Source organism: Lithobates pipiens, unplaced genomic scaffold, assembly GCF_037356315.1.
Source record: "Lithobates pipiens isolate NorthernLeopardFrog02 unplaced genomic scaffold, aLitPip1_a1.2 Scaffold_13, whole genome shotgun sequence".
Lineage (NCBI taxonomy): Eukaryota > Metazoa > Chordata > Amphibia > Anura > Ranidae > Lithobates > Lithobates pipiens.
This window is the reverse complement of record NW_027507718.1, coordinates 535255396-535274035: the sequence shown is the minus strand read 5'-3', so window position 1 is coordinate 535274035 and position 18640 is coordinate 535255396. Positions and strand designations below refer to the sequence as shown.

Genomic DNA, 18640 nt, shown 5'->3' with positions numbered 1-18640 from the left:
CAGATGGGGCAGTGAAATTTACTGGCTACAGTCTACAGCTGGTGGTGTACTGCTAGCAGATGTGCTGCAAGGTCCTGGGACACCCTGTGCTATACCATCATCCCTGTCAGTGGAGGCTGCTGAGAGGTCATGACTTGGTATAGTGGGGGGCAGACTGAAGTGGGTAAGGTGGAGGAGGAGAAACAGATATGTGCACCTTGGCAACAACTTGGCAATACGCTGTGGCTTGGGGAACATGAATGCCAATTTGTCTACCAGTGTTCCTCCCTCTCTTGAGTGGGCCCAAACCCTTTCATGAATTGAACCCAAACATCTTCACAATCACCCTACCAAACATACAGTAAATTCAGTCGAACTTACTTGCAACTTTTCTCGCTGGGGGGTTTCCTTTTGGGTTCCAGAGGGTTGAAATCCTTAGCGTATGTAGACATCTTTTTTGAAGGAGGACCTTTGACCTCCGAGGTCGCCTTACTGTTTTGTTATGGGAATGAAGCACTCAACATGCTGGGGTTGTGTGCAGGGTGGGCGGGGTTGTGTGCAGGGTGGCTGGGGTTGTGTGCAGGGTGGGTGGAGTTGTGTGCAGGGTGGTTGGGGTTGTGTGCAGGGTGGGCAGAGTTGCATGCAGGGTGGTTGGGGTTGTGTGCAGGGTGGTTGGGGTTGTGTGCAGGGTGGGCGGAGTTGCGTGCAGGGTGGTTGGGGTTGCATGCAGGGTGGTTGAGGTTGTGTGCAGGGTGGGCGAGGTTGTGTGCAGGGTGGTTGGGGTTGTGTGCAGGGTGGGCGAGGTTGTGTGCAGGGTGGTTAGGGTTGTGTGCAGGGTGGTTGGGGTTGCGTGCAGGGTGGTTGGGGTTGCGTGCAGGGTGGTTGGGGTTGCGTGCAGGGTGGTTGGGGTTGCGTGCAGGTTGGGTGGGGTTGCGTGCAGGGTGGGCGGGGTTGTGTGCAGGGTGGTTGGGGTTGAGTGCAGGGTGGGCGGGGTTGTGTGCAGGGTGGTTAGGGTTGTGTGCAGGGTGGGCGGGGTTGCGTGCAGGGTGGTTGGGGTTGCGTGCAGGGTGGTTGGGGTTGTGTGCAGGGTGGGCGGGGTTGTGTGCAAGGTGGGCGGAGTTGCGTGCAGGGTGGTTGGGGTTGTGTGCAGGGTGGTTGGGGTTGTGTGCAGGGTGGCTGGGGTTGTGTGCAGGGTGGGCGGGGTTGTGTGCTGGGTGGTTGGGGTTGTGTGCTGGGTGGGTGGGGTTGTGTGCAGGGTGGTTGGGGTTGTGTGCAGGGTGGTTGGGGTTGTGTGCAGGGTGGGTGGGGTTGTGTGCAGGGTGGTTGGGGTTGTGTGCAGGGTGGTTGGGGTTGTGTGCAAGGTGGGCGGGGTTGTGTGCAGGGTGGTTGGGGTTGTGTGCAGGGTGGTTGGGGTTGTGTGCAGGGTGGGCGGGGTTGTGTGCAGGGTGGTTGGGGTTGCGTGCAGGGTGGGGGGGGTTGTGTGCAGGGTGGGCTGGGTTGTGTGCAGGGTGGTTGGGGTTGTGTGCAGGGTGGGTGGGGTTGTGTGCAGGGTGGTTAGGGTTGTGTGCAGGGTGGTCGGGGTTGCGTGCAGGGTGGTTGGGGTTGCGTGCAGGGTGGTTGGGGTTGTGTGCAGGGTGGGCGGAGTTGCGTGCAGGGTGGTTGGGGTTGTGTGCAGGGTGGTTGGGGTTCTGTGCAGGGTGGCTGGGGTTGTGTGCAGGGTGGGCGGGGTTGTGTGCTGGGTGGTTGGGGTTGTGTGCAGGGTGGTTGGGGTTGTGTGCAGGGTGGGCGGGTTGTGTGCAGGGTGGGCGGGGTTGTGTGCAGGGTGGTTGGGGTTGTGTGCAGGGTGGTTGGGGTTGTGTGCAGGGTGGGTGGGGTTGTGTGCAGGGTGGTTGGGGTTGTGTGCAGGGTGGTTGGGGTTGTGTGCAGGGTGGTTGGGGTTGTGTGCAGGGTGGGCGGGTTGTGTGCAAGGTGGGCGGGGTTGTGTGCAGGGTGGTTGGGGTTGTGTGCAGGGTGGTTGGGGTTGTGTGCAGGGTGGTTGGGGTTGTGTGCAGGGTGGGCGGGGTTGTGTGCAGGGTGGGCGGGGTTGTGTGCAGGGTGGTTGGGGTTATGTGCAGGGTGGGCGGGGTTGTGTGCAGGGTGGGCTGGGTTGTGTGCAGGGTGGTTGGGGTTGTGTGCAGGGTGGGCGGGGTTGTGTGCACGGTGGGTGGGGTTTTGTGCAGGGTGGGTGGGGTTGTGTGCAGAGTGGGTGGAGTTGTGTGCAGGGTAGTTGGGGTTGTGTGCAGGGTGGGCAGAGTTGCATGCAGGGTGGTTGGGGTTGTGTGCAGGGTGGTTGGGGTTGTGTGCAGGGTGGTTGGGGTTGTGTGCAGGGTGGGCGGGGTTGTGTGCAGGGTGGGCGGAGTTGCGTGCAGGGTGGTTGGGGTTGTGTGCAGGGTGGTTGGGGTTGCGTGCAGGGTGGGCGGGGTTTGCGTGCAGGGTGGTTGGGGTTGTGTGCAGGGTGGGCGGGGTTGTGTGCAGGGTGGGCGGGGTTGCGTGCAGGGTGGTTGGGGTTGCGTGCAGGGTGGTTGGGGTTGTGTGCAGGATGGGTGGGGTTGTGTGCAGGGTGGTTGGGGTTGTGTGCAGGGTGGGCGGGGTTGTGTGCAGGGTGGTTAGGGTTGTGTGCAGGGTGGGCGGGGTTGCGTGCAGGGTGGTTGGGGTTGCGTGCAGGGTGGTTGGGGTTGTGTGCAGGGTGGTTGGGGTTGTGTGCAGGGTGGGCGGGGTTGTGTGCAGGGTGGGCGGAGTTGCGTGCAGGGTGGTTGGGGTTGTGTGCAGGGTGGCTGGGGTTGTGTGCAGGGTGGTTGGGGTTGTGTGCTGGGTGGTTGGGGTTGTGTGCTGGGTGGGTGGGGTTGTGTGCAGGGTGGTTGGGGTTGTGTGCTGGGTGGGTGGGGTTGTGTGCAGGGTGGGTGGGGTTGTGTGCAGGGTGGTTGGGGTTGTGTGCAGGGTGGGCAGGTTGTGTGCAAGGTGGGCGGGGTTGTGTGCAAGGTGGGCGGGGTTGTGTGCTGGGTGGGTGGGGTTGTGTGCAGGGTGGTTGGGGTTGTGTGCAGGGTGGTTGGGGTTGTGTGCAGGGTGGGCAGGTTGTGTGCAAGGTGGGCGGGGTTGTGTGCAGGGTGGTTGGGGTTGTGTGCAGGGTGGTTGGGGTTGTGTGCAGGGTGGTTGGGGTTATGTGCAGGGTGGGCGGGGTTGTGTGCAGGGTGGTTGGGGTTGTGTGCAGGGTGGGCGAGGTTGTGTGCAGGGTGGTTGGGGTTGTGTGCTGGGTGGTTGGGGTTATGTGCAGGGTGGTTGGGGTTGTGTGCAGGGTGGGCGGGTTGTGTGCAAGGTGGGCGGGGTTATGTGCAGGGTGGTTGGGGTTCTGTGCAGGGTGGCTGGGGTTGTGTGCAGGGTGGGCGGGGTTGTGTGCTGGGTGGTTGGGGTTGTGTGCAGGGTGGTTGGGGTTGTGTGCAGGGTGGTTGGGGTTGTGTGCAGGGTGGGTGGGGTTGTGTGCAGGGTGGTTGGGGTTGTGTGCAGGGTGGTTGGGGTTGTGTGCAGGGTGGTTGGGGTTGTGTGCAGGGTGGGCGGGTTGTGTGCAAGGTGGGCGGGGTTGTGTGCAGGGTGGTTGGGGTTGTGTGCAGGGTGGTTGGGGTTGTGTGCAGGGTGGTTGGGGTTGTGTGCAGGGTGGTTGGGGTTGTGTGCAGGGTGGGAGGGGTTGTGTGCAGGGTGGGCGGGGTTGTGTGCAGGGTGGTTGGGGTTATGTGCAGGGTGGGCGGGGTTGTGTGCAGGGTGGGCTGGGTTGTGTGCAGGGTGGTTGGGGTTGTGTGCAGGGTGGGCGGGGTTGTGTGCACGGTGGGTGGGGTTGTGTGCAGGGTGGGTGGGGTTGTGTGCAGAGTGGGTGGAGTTGTGTGCAGGGTAGTTGGGGTTGTGTGCAGGGTGGTTGGGGTTGTGTGCAGGGTGGTTGGGGTTGTGTGCAGGGTGGGCGGAGTTGCGTGCAGGGTGGTTGGGGTTGTGTGCAGGGTGGTTGGGGTTGCGTGCAGGGTGGGCGGGGTTTGCGTGCAGGGTGGTTGGGGTTGTGTGCAGGGTGGGCGGGGTTGCGTGCAGGGTGGTTGGGGTTGCGTGCAGGGTGGTTGGGGTTGTGTGCAGGATGGGTGGGGTTGTGTGCAGGGTGGGCGGGGTTGTGTGCAGGGTGGTTGGGGTTGTGTGCAGGGTGGGCGGGGTTGTGTGCAGGGTGGTTAGGGTTGTGTGCAGGGTGGGCGGGGTTGCGTGCAGGGTGGTTGGGGTTGCGTGCAGGGTGGTTGGGGTTGTGTGCAGGGTGGGCGGGGTTGTGTGCAGGGTGGGCGGAGTTGCGTGCAGGGTGGTTGGGGTTGCGTGCAGGGTGGTTGGGGTTGTGTGCTGGGTGGTTGGGGTTGTGTGCTGGGTGGGTGGGGTTGTGTGCAGGGTGGTTGGGGTTGTGTGCTGGGTGGGTGGGGTTGTGTGCAGGGTGGGTGGGGTTGTGTGCAGGGTGGTTGGGGTTGTGTGCAGGGTGGTTGGGGTTGTGTGCAGGGTGGGCGGGTTGTGTGCATGATGGGCGGGGTTGTGTGCAGGGTGGTTGGGGTTGTGTGCAGGGTGGTTGGGGTTATGTGCAGGGTGGGCGGGGTTGTGTGCAGGGTGGTTGGGGTTGTGTGCAGGGTGGTTGGGGTTGTGTGCAGGGTGGTTGGGGTTGTGTGCTGGGTGGTTGGGGTTGTGTGCAGGGTGGTTGGGGTTGTGTGCAGGGTGGTTGGGGTTGTGTGCAGGGTGGGCGGGTTGTGTGCAAGGTGGGCGGGGTTGTGTGCAGGGTGGTTGGGGTTGTGTGCAGGGTGGTTGGGGTTGTGTGCTGGGTGGTTGGGGTTGTGTGCAGGGTGGGCGGGGTTGTGTGCAGGGTGGTTGGGGTTGTGTGCAGGGTGGGCGAGGTTGTGTGCAGGGTGGTTGGGGTTATGTGCAGGGTGGGCGGGGTTGTGTGCAGGGTGGGCTGGGTTGTGTGCAGGGTGGTTGGGGTTGTGTGCAGGATGGGCGAGGTTGTTTGCACGGTGGGCGGGGTTGTGTGCAGGGTGGGTGGGGTTGGGATTTGTTTTACGGTTTCCTACAATGTGCTACTTATGTGTATTGATTTCTTAGTGCTATACAGTGGGGAAAATATGTATTTGACCCCCTGCAGATTGTGTAAGTTTGCCCACATACAAAGAAATTAAGTACATTTTTATCATAGGTGTATTTTATATGATAGAGGTTTGCTGTAAGAGCATATTAAATAAGGGCATTAGCCAATGCATCCCGTTGAAAAATAAATTTAAAAGAGTGAACAAAAGTCCTGCATGGCTTAACTCCAATGTAAATATGCATATAAAAGCAAAGGAGAAGGCCTTCAAAAAAAATACAAGGTTGAGGGATCATCATCAGCATTCAGACTTTACAAAGAATGCAACAAGACATGTAAGGGTGCAATAAGGGCGGCTAAGATAGAACACGCAAGACACATAGTGGAGGAGTGAAAAAAAAAAACTAAGAAATTCTTTAAGTATGTAAACAGTAAAAAAGGGAGGACAGACCATATTGGCCCCATAAAGAATGAGGAAGGACATCTGGTTACAAAGGATGGGGAGATGGTGAAGGTATTGAATTTATTCTTCTCTTCAGTCTTCACAAGGGAATCGGGGGCTTCAGTAACCAAAACTGCAGTGTTTATCCTCAGGACACATCACAGGAAGCCCCTCCATGGTTATCAGAGGACAGAATTAAAATTAGACTTGGGAAACCTAACATTAATAAATCACCCTGACCAGATGGTTTGCACCCGAGGGTACTTAGGGAACTCAGTCAAGTAATTGCCAGACCATTGTTCCTAATTTTTACTGACTGGAATGGTACCAGCTGATTGGAGAAAAGCCAATGTAGCACCAATATTTAAAAAGGGCCCAAAATACATCCCTGGGAATTACAGACCAGTCAGCCCAACATCAATAATATGTAAACTCTTGGAGGGGATGATAAGGGACTATATACAAGATTTTAGTAATGGGAATGTTATCATTATCAGTAATCAGCATGGATTCATGAAGAATCGTTCTTACAAAACCAATCTATTAACCTGCTATGAGGAGGTGAGTTGCCATCTAGATAAAGGAAGGCCCGTAGACGTGGTGTATCTAGATAAAGGAAGGTCCATAGATGTGGTGTATCTGGATAAAGGAAGGCCCGTAGACGTGGTGTATCTAGATAAAGGAAGGCTCGTAGACGTGGTGTATCTAGATAAAGGAAGGCCCGTAGATGTGGTGTATCTAGATAAAGGAAGGCCCGTAGACATGGTGTATCTGGATAAAGGAAGGCATGTAGACGTGGTGTATCTGGATAAAGGAAGGCCCGTAGATGTGGTGTATCTGGATAAAGGAAGGTCCATAGATGTGGTGTATCTGGATAAAGGAAGGTCCGTAGATGTGGTGTATCTGGATAAAGGAAGGCCCGTAGACGTGGTGTATCTGGATAAAGGAAGGCCCGTAGATGTGGTGTATCTAGATAAAGGAAGGCCCGTAGACGTGGTGTATCTGGATAAAGGAAGGCCCGTAGACGTGGTGTATCTAGATAAAGGAAGGCCCGTTGGCATGGACCATAGGGTGAGTACATGGATGGAAAACTGGCTACAAGGGTACGTTCAGAGGGGGGTGATAAATGGGGAGTACTCGGAATGGTCGGGGGAGGGTAGTGGGGTCCCCCAGGGTTCTGTGCTGGGTCCAATCCTGTTTAATTTGTTCATAGATGACCTGGAGGAGGGGGATGGGGGAAACAGTCCAATCTCTGTATTTGCGGATGATACTAAGCTAAGCAGGGCAATAATTTCTCCGCAGGATGTGGAAACCTTCCAAGAAGATCTGAACAAATGAATGGGGGGAGGGGCAACTACATGGCAAATGATGTTTAATGTGGAAAAAATTAAAATAATGTTTTTGGGTGGAAAAAATCTGAATGCAATCTATAGACTGGGGGGAGGGGAACCTCTGGGGAGATCTAGGATGGAGAAGGACCTGGGGGGAGGGGAACCTCTGGGGGGATCTAGGAAGGAGAAGGACCTGGGGGGAGGAGAACCTCTGGGGGGATGTAGGATGGAGGAGGACCTGGGGGGAGGAGAACCTCTGGGGGGGATCTAGGATGGAGAAGGACCTGGGGGGAGGGGAACCTCTGGGGGGGATCTAGGATGGAGGAGGACCTGGGGGGAGGAGAACCTCTGGGGGGGATCTAAGATGGAGGAGGACCTGGGGGGAGAACCTCTGGGGGGATCTAGGGTGGAGGAGGACCTGGGGGGGAACCTCTGGGGGGGGTCTAGGATGGAGAAGGACCTGGGGGGAGGGGAACCTCTGGGGGGATCTAGGAAGGAGAAGGACCTGGGGGGAGGGGAACCTCTGGGGGGATCTAGGAAGGAGAAGGACCTGGGGGGAGGGGAACCTCTGGGGGGATCTAGGAAGGAGAAGGACCTGGGGGGAGGGGAACCTCTGGGAGGATGTAGGATGGAGGAGGACCTGGGGGGAGGGGAACCTCTGGGGGGGGATGGAGGATGGAGGAGGACCTGGGGGGGGGAACCTCTGGGGGGATGTAGGGTGGAGAAGGACCTGGGGGGAGGGGAACCTCTGGGGGGATGTAGGGTGGAGGAGGACCTGGGGGGAGGGGAACCTCTGGGGGGATGTAGGATGGAGAAGGACCTGGGGGGAGGGGAACCTCTGGGGGGATCTAGGATGGAGGAGGTACTGGGGGTCCTAGTAGATGATGGGCTCAGCAATGCCAAGCTGCTGCTAACAAAGCAAACAGAATATTGGCATTAAAAAGGGATCAACTCCAGAGATAAAAGGATAATTCTCCCCTCTACAAGACTCTGGTCCGGCCGCACCTGGAGTATACTGTCCAGTTCTGGGCTCCAGTCCTCAGGAAGGATGTACTGGAAATGGAGCGACTACAAAGAAGGGCAACAAAGATAATAAAGGATGGTATAGTAGAAACTATTAGATAATCACCTGAATGACCCCAACACACAGGATATACAATGTAACACTGACATATAATCACACACAGAGGATGGACTTGTGTCCTTTTTCAACCTCACCTACTAAGTGTAACTATGGAAGAAGATCAACCAAAAATCCAGTAAAATCACACGATACAAATGTTATAAATGAAGTTGCAGTTCAGTGAGTAAAATAAGTATTTGATCCCCAAACAAGAACCGACTTACAGTGAGGGAAAAAAGTATTTGATCGGCTGCTGATTTTGTCGGTTTGCCCCACTGACAAAGAAACGATCGTCTATCATTTTATTGGCCGGTTTATTATAACAGTGAGAAAAAGAATACCAACAGAAATATCCAGAAAAAAAGCATTTAAAAAAAAAAAACGTATAAATTGATTTGCATTTTAATGAGTGAAATAAGTATTTGATCCCCTTCACAAAACACGACGTAGTAGTTGGTGGAGAAACCCTTGTTGGCGATCACAGAGGTCAGACGTTTCTTGGAGTTGGCCTCCAGGTTCGCACATCTCAGGAGGGATTTTGTCCACTTTGCAGATCATCTCCAAGTCATGAAGGTTTCCAGGCTGACGTTTGGTAACTCACATATTTTCTATGGGATTAAGGTCTAGAGATTGGCTAGGCCACTCCAGGACCTTCATGTGCTTCTTCTTGAGCCACTCCTTTGTTGCCTTGGTGTTTTGGGTTATTGTCATGCTGGAATATCCATACATGACCCTTTTTTAATGCCCTGGCTGAGGGAAGGAGGTTCTCACCCAAGACTTGATGGTACATGGGCCCGTCCATCGTCCCTTGGATGTGGTGAAGTTATCCTGTCCCCTTAGCAGAAAAACCCCCAAAGCATAATCTTTTCCCCTCCATGTATGACGGTGGGGGATGGTGTTCTTGGGGTCATAGGTCCTCCATGTATGACGGTGGGGGATGGTGTTCTTGGGGTCATAGGTCCTCCATGTATGATGGTGGGGGATGGTGTTCTTGGGGTCATAGGTCCTCCATGTATGATGGTGGGGGATGGTGTACTTGGGGGTCATAGGTCCTCCATGTATGACGGTGGGGGATGGTGTTCTTGGGGTCATAGGACCTCCATGTATGACGGTGGGGGATGGTGTTCTTGGGGTCATAGGACCTCCATGTATGACGGTGGGGGATGGTGTTCTTGGGGTCATAGGACCTCCATGTATGACGGTGGGGGATGGTGTTCTTGGGGTCATAGGTCCTCCATGTATGATGGTGGGGGATGGTGTACTTGGGGGTCATAGGTCCTCCATGTATGACGGTGGGGGATGGTGTTCTTGGGGTCATAGGACCTCCATGTATGATGGTGGGGGATGGTGTTCTTGGGGTCATAGGTCCTCCATGTATGACGGTGGGGGATGGTGTCCTTGGGGTCATAGATCCTCCATGTATGATGGTGGGGGATGGTGTTCTTGGGGTCATAGGTCCTCCATGTATGATGGTGGGGGATGGTGTTCTTGGGGTCATAGGTCCTCCATGTATGATGGTGGGGGATGGTGTTCTTGGGGTCATAGGACCTCCATGTATGACGGTGGGGGATGGTGTTCTTGGGGTCATAGGACCTCCATGTATGATGGTGGGGGATGGTGTTCTTGGGGTCATAGGACCTCCATGTATGACGGTGGGGGATGGTGTTCTTGGGGTCATAGGTCCTCCATGTATGATGGTGGGGGATGGTGTTCTTGGGGTCATAGGTCCTCCATGTATGACGGTGGGGGATGGTGTTCTTGGGGTCATAGGTCCTCCATGTATGATGGGGGGGGGTGGTGTTCTTGGGGTCATAGGCTGCATTCCTCCTCCTCCTCCAAACACAGTGAGTTGAGTTGATGCCAAAGAGTTTGATTTTGTTCTCCTCTGACCACAAAACTTTCCCCCGGTTCTCCTCGGAATCATTCAGATGTTCATTATCAGACTTCAGACGGGCTGTACATGTGATTTCCTGAGCGGGGGGACCTGTACATGTGATTTCCTGAGCGGGGGGGACCTGTACATGTGATTTCCTGAGCGGGGGGACCTGTACATGTGATTTCCTGAGCGGGGGGACCTTGCTGGGGCTGTAGGATTTCAGTCCATCACAGCGTAGTGAGTTACCGATTGTTCTCTTGGTGACTATGGTCCCAGCTGAGATCATTGACAAGATTCTCTTGTGTAGTTCTGGCCTAATTCCTCACCGTTCTCCTGATCATTGAAACTCCATGAGATCTTCCATGGAGCCCCAGACCGAGGGAGACTGACCGTTATTTTGTGTTTCTTCCATTTGTGAATAATAATCCCACCAACTGTTGTCTCCTCTCACCAAGCTGCTTGGCGATGGTCTTGTAGCCCATTCCAGCCTTGTGTAGGTCTCCAATCTTCTCCCCGACATCCTTGGGCAGCTCTTTGGTCTCCATGGTGGAGAGATTGGAATCTGAATGCTTCTGTGGACAGGCGTCTTTTATACAGGTAACAAGCTGAGATTAGGAGCACTCCCTTCAAGAGAGAAGAGTTCTCCTAATCTCAGCTTGTTACCTGTATGGAAGACAAAATATAGGCAATATATGAAAATGAATAAATTAAAAATGTGGACGTTAAAATAAACAGAAAGCAGAGTAAGGCGGGGGGGGGGGATGCTGGAGGAACATCAAGCTTTATTGATAAATGCATTGATGTCGCACTCAACATTCATACCGTGTGGAGAATATGATTTGACTTCCTATATCCAGTAGGCTTCGATTATGGATACACCCCATTTAGCTGAACCTCCCTGCCAAGGAGAAATGAATCGATCTATTGCCAAGTACCTGTTGGGTCCTTCTGGTGAAAGTGAGCACAGCGTTTAACAACACTGTGTTTCTTTTTTCCCCAACCTTATATTGGAAATTTGCTGGTTAAGCCTTGCTGAGAAACGTTGTGTGGTCCTTCCTACATAATGTTTCCCACAAGGACAAGTGATTAGATATACAATATTAGTTGTAGCGCACGTGATGAACGGTTTGATGGGATGAGATCTGTGAGTGACATTTGATGTAAAAGAGATCATTTTCTTTCTCCCGAGTGTATTATGGAGACAGACATTGCCTGGGTAATAACCCTTCAAATTAGGAAAGAACGTGGGCCGAGAAGGGCGATTAATGATATTGGGAGCAATCTGCATCTGGGGTGATGGAGCCCCTCTGTACATTACATCCGCCTTGTCTGGTAACAACGGCCCAATCATATTGTCATTCTTCAGTTCCTTTCAATGTTTACTGAAAATATGTGTAATTTCTCGATGTTGCATAGAGAAGGACGTGAAGAGCGACCATTTAGAATCCTTTCATTGTCTACTACTTCTAGACTGAGGATTGTTCTGAAAAAGGTTCCCTTTCCGTCCAATTCTCGTACTCTGTGTATTTCTTGGTCGAGGTCAGATTGGAGATAACCCTGAGAAATGTATCTCTGACCAGAGATGTCTGTATCTCACAATCCTGAATGTTGGTACAGTTATGTCGCAGCCTGAAAAACTGACTACGTGAAACAGAACGTAACCAGGTTCGGTGGTGACAGCTGTCATCAGGAGTGAGTTCCTATCCGTTGGTTTAAAATAGGTACTTGTAATTAGTTGATTACCTGAAAAATGAAAAAAAAAATGAATTTCTGTAGAGCTAGCTTCAAATGATAGCACAATACCTCTGTTATTATTGTTAAGAGTGGCCATATATAATTCAAGGGCTTCCAAAGAAGGAGGACGTCGTCTATATAACGTGCCTAGAGAACTATCTCCGATCTCTTGTGGGCATAAACGGCATCCTCCTCCTATTTGGCCATAAATAAATTGGCCAAACTGAGGGCAAATTTAGCCCCCATAGCCACCCCTTTCTCTTGGAGGTAAAATTAGCTATTAAACCAAAAATAATTGTGGCTTCTGACAAAGGATATCAGTTCCATAATAAACAATTTCTGGTTATCGCAGCCTCATAAACTGACTACGTGAAACAGAACGTAACCAGGTTCGGTGGTGACAGCTGTCATCAGGAATGGGTTCCTATCAGTTGGTTTAAAATATGTACTTGCAATTAGTTGATTACCTGTTACTTTAACCACTTGCTTACTGGGCACTTAAACCCCCCTCCTGCCCAGACCAATTTTCAGCTTTCAGCGCTGATGCACTTTGAATGACAATTACGCGGTCATACAACACTGTACCCAAATGACATTTTTATCATTTTTTTCCACAAATAGAGCTTTCTTTTGGTGGTATTTAGTTACAGCTCGGAGTTTTATTTTTTGCTAAACAAACAAAAAAAGATGCAAAAAAAAAAAATCATGTTTAATAGTTTGTTATAAAATTTTGCAAACAGGTCATTTTTCACCTTCATTGAAATGCGCTGATGAGGCGGCACTGGTGGGCACTGATGGGCGGCACTGGTGGGCACTGATGGGCGGCACTGGTGGGCACTGATGGGCGGCACTGGTGGGCACTAATAGGCACAGTTAAGGCGACACTAATAGGCACAGATAAGGTGGCACCGATAGGCACAGATAAGGCAGTACTGATGGGCACAGATAAGGCGGCACTGATGGGCACTGATAGGTGGCACGGATGGGTGGCATGGATGGGTGTCATGGATGGGTGGCACTAAGGGGCACTGATAGGTACCACTGATGGAAGGGACTGATGGGCACTGATAGGTGGCACTGATAGGTGGCTCTGATAGGTGGCTCTGCTGGGCACTGATGGGCGGCACTGATGGGCACTGGTAGATGACACTGATGGGCACGGATATGTGGCACTGAGGTGCAGCAATGTTGTTGAGGCAGATTGTGGGCACTGATAGGTGGCACTGTCGGCACTGTGGGTACTGATTTATGGCACTGTGGGCACTGATGTATGGCACTGCTGGGTGGCATTATGGGCACTGATGGGTGGCACTGCTGGGTGGCACTTTATTAATGCTCTGGGGGTTACTGGCAGGGGGCAGGTGGGCACTGATACACTGGCCGTGATCGGGACTGATGCCCCGATCACGGCCGCCGGTGACAGCGCGAGGAGGAAAAATAGCCAATTACCGTCTCTGTTTTGTCACATGATCAGCTGTCATTGGCTGACAGCTGATCACGTGGTAAGGGGTCGGGATCGACCCCTTGCTCGGATAGGTGATCAGGCGAGTCTCATTGACTTGCCGATCACAGAGCGCGCCGCGCGCGCCCCTCAGGGGGCGCGCAGGCCGTTCGTGCACGGGACGACGTCAATAGACGTAGTCCCGGCAAAGGAGGTCCGCGCTGTAGCCGTCAATCGGCTATAGCGCGGATCTCAAAAGGTTAATAACCAGATCCAAAAAATGAATTTCTGTAGAGCTAGCTTCAAATGATAGCACAATACCTCTGTCATCATTGTTAAGAGTGGCCATATATAATTCAAGGGCTTCCAAAGAAGGAGGATGTCGTCTATATAACGTGCCCAGAGAACTGTCTCCGATCTTTTGTGGGCATAAACGGTATCCTCCTCCTATTTGGCCATAAATAAATTGGCCAAACCGAGGGCAAATTTAGCCCCCATAGCCACCCCTTTCTCTTGGAGGTAAAATTAGCTATTAAACCAAAAATAATTGTGGCTTGTGACAAAGGATATCAGTTCCATAATAAACAATTTCTGGTTATGAGGAAGAGATGAATCTTGAAATAAAGAATATTCAACTGCTTCAAATCCAAGTTGGTGAGATACAGGCATAGAGGGACGCCATGTCAGTTGTAACTAGTAGGCAACCCTCAGTAACCTCAATACTGGTGTCAGGGCTGGCTTAGCCCTTCCTCCTCTGGGCTGGCCGCTCAGCTGTTGGCTAATTGCCAGCTCTCTTCTCTTTCCACAGTTACCAGCTGTTCCCGATGATGCTCGTCTGACCTGCCTATTTAAAGCCTTCCAGCTCACTCTTTCTTTTGCCTTCGCGTTGGTCACATCACTAGGAACCATCTCCTGCTTTTTGTTTTAAGACTGGCTTGCTGACATCCCTCCTGGCTTCTATCCCACTTGCAGTTACTCTCCTTTGATCCCTGACGTCTGGCCTGGCTGATTACCCGATCTGGTTAATGAACTTTGGACTGGCTGACTACCCGATCTGGTTAATGAACTTTGGACTGGCTGACTACCCGATCTGGCTACTGGACTCTGGCTATGCTTGACTACGCTTTTTTCTATTTACCTTTTTCTATTTATTAATAAACAAGTGTGATTTGATTGTACTTCTGTCTCAGTCTGCTTCATGGTTCCTGACAACTGGACAACAATTGGATGGTGTCTTTAGTGTCCTTCAAGTAAGAAAGTATTTGTTTGACTAGAGGTTGTAGGTAGAAGTCAATATATCTGCCTGTTCTTGAGGTGACTGAATCGATCCCACTGACGATGGGACGCCCAGGTGGTTTAGTGGCATGCTTTTGTATCTTTGGAAGATAGTAGATGGTAGGTAAACGGGGAGCCAGTGGAACTAAAAAAAAGCATACTCTTATTTTATTTAGAAGGGAATTGGAAAGACGCTGCTCGGCAATAATCCCCAAATCTCTTTTGAATCGATTGGTGGGATCACAGGATAATTGATTGCCTATAGCTTTGCTGCAGGGTGGGGGGTTCACATCATGTTGCACCCACCTTTCTGGCTAGTGAGAATGGACCAATAAGGTGGGCTGCGTCCAACTGTCAGTGTGGAACGTGTTTGCGTAGTTTTCGCTTTGAATCCAGTGACAGGCGATCATTAAAGCGAGGCGTGGAGCGCCCACGTAATTTCTGCCTTTCAATCTGCTGGTTTGGGAGGTGTGGAGTGCATGACGTCACGTCCGCCTCTCTATCCACTAACGACAAACATTGGGAGCGAGACGGGGAACGCACAACGGCGCCATCTTCTGGTTACCGCGGAAGCAGTCCCAGCTGTCCCCTATGACCATTTTTAGGCAAATCCTTCAGTGGTGAGTCTCTCTCTCTCTCTCTCTCTCTCTCTCTCTCTCTCTCTCTCTCTCTATATATATATATATATATATATATATATATATATATATATAAAAAATCACAGCGACTGCACACGATACTCACACCCCAGATGATGTCCGTTGGGACGAAACGCATTGGGTCACGTTCGTGGCAAACACTTTTTACCTTCCAAAGTACAAGCTGGTTTTTATCAGGGGAAAAAAAATCAGAAGCTTAGCGGGAAATTACAACTCCTAAGTTGGCAAAGGGTATTCTTTTGGTGGTATTTGATCACCTCTACGGTTTTTATTTTTTGCGCTATAAACAAAAAAAGAGTGACAATTTTGAAAAAAAAAAAAAACATTTTTTTTACTTTCTGCTTCATAACATCCAATAAATTTCTTCATCAATTTAGTACAATGTGTATTTCACTACATATTTTTGGCAAAAAAAAAATCCCAGTAAGCGTCTATTGATTGGTTTGCGAAAAAGTTATAGTGTCTACAAACTATGGGGTATTTACTAGAATTTTTTTTGCGGCGAACAAATCAGACACTAACTGACACTATTTTTGGTGACCAGTGACACTAATACAGTGATCATTGCAAAAAATATGCACTGTCACTGTACAAATGAAGGGGAAGGAGTGAACATCAGGGGGCGATCAAAGGGCTACATGTGTTCCCTGGGAGTGCTTACTAACTGTGTGGGGGAGGGGCTTGTACTGTGGGAATGCAGAGATCCGTGTTCCTGCTTAGCAGAAACACAGGATAACTACGTCCCTTCTCACAGAACGGCAATCTGCCTTGTTTATGTAGACAGACCGGACCTGCTGATTGGCTCCCCCTGTGTCCAGTCACAGCGGTAAAGGGTCGCTGGTGATGCGCATGCGCACCCCAGACTAAGAGCTAGAAATCACATACCTGTACATGATTTCACACAGGAGAGCCGCCCTTCCGCAGTATATGTGTGTGGGGCGGTCCGGAAGTGGTTAACCCCTTGCTTACTAGGCACATATACCCCCTTCCTGTCCAGACCAATTTTCAGCTTTCAGCGCTGTCACACTTTGAACAACAATTACTCAGTCATGTAACACTGTACTCATAGGACATTTTTATAATTTTCTCAAATAGAGCTTTCTTTTGGTGGTATTTAATCACCATGGTGGCACTGATGAGGCAGCACTGATGGGCACTGATAGTTGGCACTGGTGGGCACTGATCAGGAGGCACCGATGATGAGGCACTGATGGGCACTGATTGGCAGCACTGGTTACCGGTTTTATTCTTTTCTTGCCAGCGTCATTGTTTGACAGCTGATCATGTGGTAAAAGGCCTGCTGTGATTGGCCCTTTACCCTGCATTGTGATCAGCCTTGTCCTAAGAACTCAGTGATCACAGCGTGTGTTGGAGGCGAGGGCGGAGCGAGAACGCGGGGGGGGGGGGGTGTACATGGAAGCCCTCCTGGCATTTGAGGTCCATGCTGTGGCCCTCTTTCGGCCAAAAGACAGTCGCTGGGAAGCCTCCCATAGAAGCAGAGTTTTTTTCTATTTTTTGGGTCCGTCGGGTGGCATGATTGAAGATAGATGGACATCGCGGGACACTTTTTTTTCTATTTTAATAAAGGAATTGTCAAAAACTGTGTATTGTGGATTTTACTTTTTGACCCTTTTTTTGGTGAATGGGTAGGGGTACAATGTACCTGATACCCATTCACATGGGGGGGGGGCAGAAACTGTGAGCCCCCTTGTTAAAGGGGGCTCCCAGATTCCGATAAAACCCCCACCCTGCAGACCCCGACAACCAATGGCCAGGATTGTCGGGAAGAGGTTCTTGTCCCTATCAATATGGGGACAAGGTGCTTTGGGGGGGCCACATAGCACCCTCCCCATGTTGAGGGCATATGGCCTGGTACGGTTCAGGAGGGGGGGCTGCTTGCTCCCCTCTATTCTGTCCTCAAGGCTGCTTGCTTTGAGTCTGGTATGGATTTGAAGGGGAACCCACGTCAATTTTTTTAGATTTTGGTGTAGAGTTCCCTTTAAAATCCATACCAGACCCAAAGTGCCTGGTATGGACTGGGGGGGACCCACGCCAATTTTTTCCTTGAATTTTATCTATATTCTTGGGAGACAGCAATACATTACAGGCACAAGCAAGTTTAAATTCCATTTTTTCCTTTAGATATGTATTTGCTGCGGCATGTTCTATTCAGCGCACAGATGCTCCACATTACAGGCAGACTAAGGGGACCCCCAGGCATGAAATGTAAAGGAATATTTCATTTGTATTGTTTCACTATACGCATTAAAATCACTGCTCCTGAAAAAACTGCAATTTTTAAAACAGTTTTTTGCATTGATCCATGTCCCCTGGGGCAGGACCCGGGTCCCCAAACACTTTTTATGGCAATAACTTGCATATAAGCCTTTAAAATTAGCACTTTTGATTTTTTATGTTCATGTCCCATAGACTTTAATAGGGTTTGCATTTTCGCTCAAATGTTTTTTTACCTGTTCGCATGTTCTGGTGCAAACCCAACCAGGGGTGGGGGGGGGGTGTTCGGACCATCCCTATTGTTAGAGTAATATGATCAGGGGGGATGTCCTCCTGTGGGGTATAAAGTATGTGTCTGAGTTTAAATAAACAGTCATTCCTTTGGTTTTATCCCCACATCTTGTCTGTGTACGATGATTGGGGTAACAAAGGCTGGTATTGGCGTTCGGTCTTCTCAGAATGGTTTGGAGTGCAGGAGGCGCTGTTTGGTGGAAGGAAGCACCTAATCGGGGTGCCAATCGGTTCTGTCACAGTGGGATACTCCAAGCTCCCCCTTAGCTCTTCAGAACACTCTGGTCAACATTTCAGCCTCCAGGCCTCCCACCCAAGGCCACGTGGCAGCAGGTGGTAAAGGAGGGCACAGCACCCCCTCCTCAACTGGACTCTCCTCTCCAGGAAAAGACACACTTCCTGTGTGTTCACTGAATATAAATACCACTCCCAGCATGCATAGGGGCCGCTATGCCTGAAATTGGCTGGGAGGCCATCCATATTCATGCCGCCAATCTGCATGGGTCACCTATTCATCCAGAACTTTCCAAGGTTGTCTAGATACAGAGGAGCCAATGCAGAAGCAGCAACATTGTGAAGCACAGAGGACTTCCTTACTAAACAATGTAGCTCTCCTGTTAGCCCCTGTACACACGGTCGGAGATTCCGACAACCAAATCCGTCGGATTTTGTCTGACGGATTTTGATCCGAAACTGTTGCATACACACGGTCGGACAAAGTTGTCGGAAAATCCGACGTGATGACGTTATTTCGTTACGATGGGACTACGTTCAGGCTAGTAGCCAATAGCTTTGGTGTAGGAATTTGATCTGAGCATGCGTGGCACTTTTGTCCGATCGGAATTCTCTACACATGATCGGAGTATGTCCGATCGGAGCATTTTGTCTGAAAATTTTACGGACAAGTTGGAAAACTTGGTCCATCGGATACTCCGATGGAAACAGTCCGATGGAGACCACACACAGTCTGAATATACGACAAAATGGTCCAATCGGACACATTCCGTTGGAATATACGACCGTGTGTACAAGGGCTTAGGCAGGAGACTGAATTCTAAATGATTTTCTCTTTGCAGGTCCTCCCGTTTCTGAGCCATCTGAAGATATACCATTGAAATCAGTTGGTGGTGATGGT

The 18640-nt window shown here is 51.3% G+C and overlaps 1 long non-coding RNA gene across 1 annotated transcript in view; it reads left to right on the top strand.

Moving 5' to 3' along the window:
- Positions 1-18640, top strand: part of LOC143975724 (uncharacterized) — a 59165-nt gene extending 40525 nt beyond the window's left edge. Inside the window, exon 3 of the long non-coding RNA XR_013272411.1 lies at positions 18582-18640. This is a non-coding gene — a long non-coding RNA (uncharacterized LOC143975724). The remainder of the gene's footprint in view (positions 1-18581) is intronic.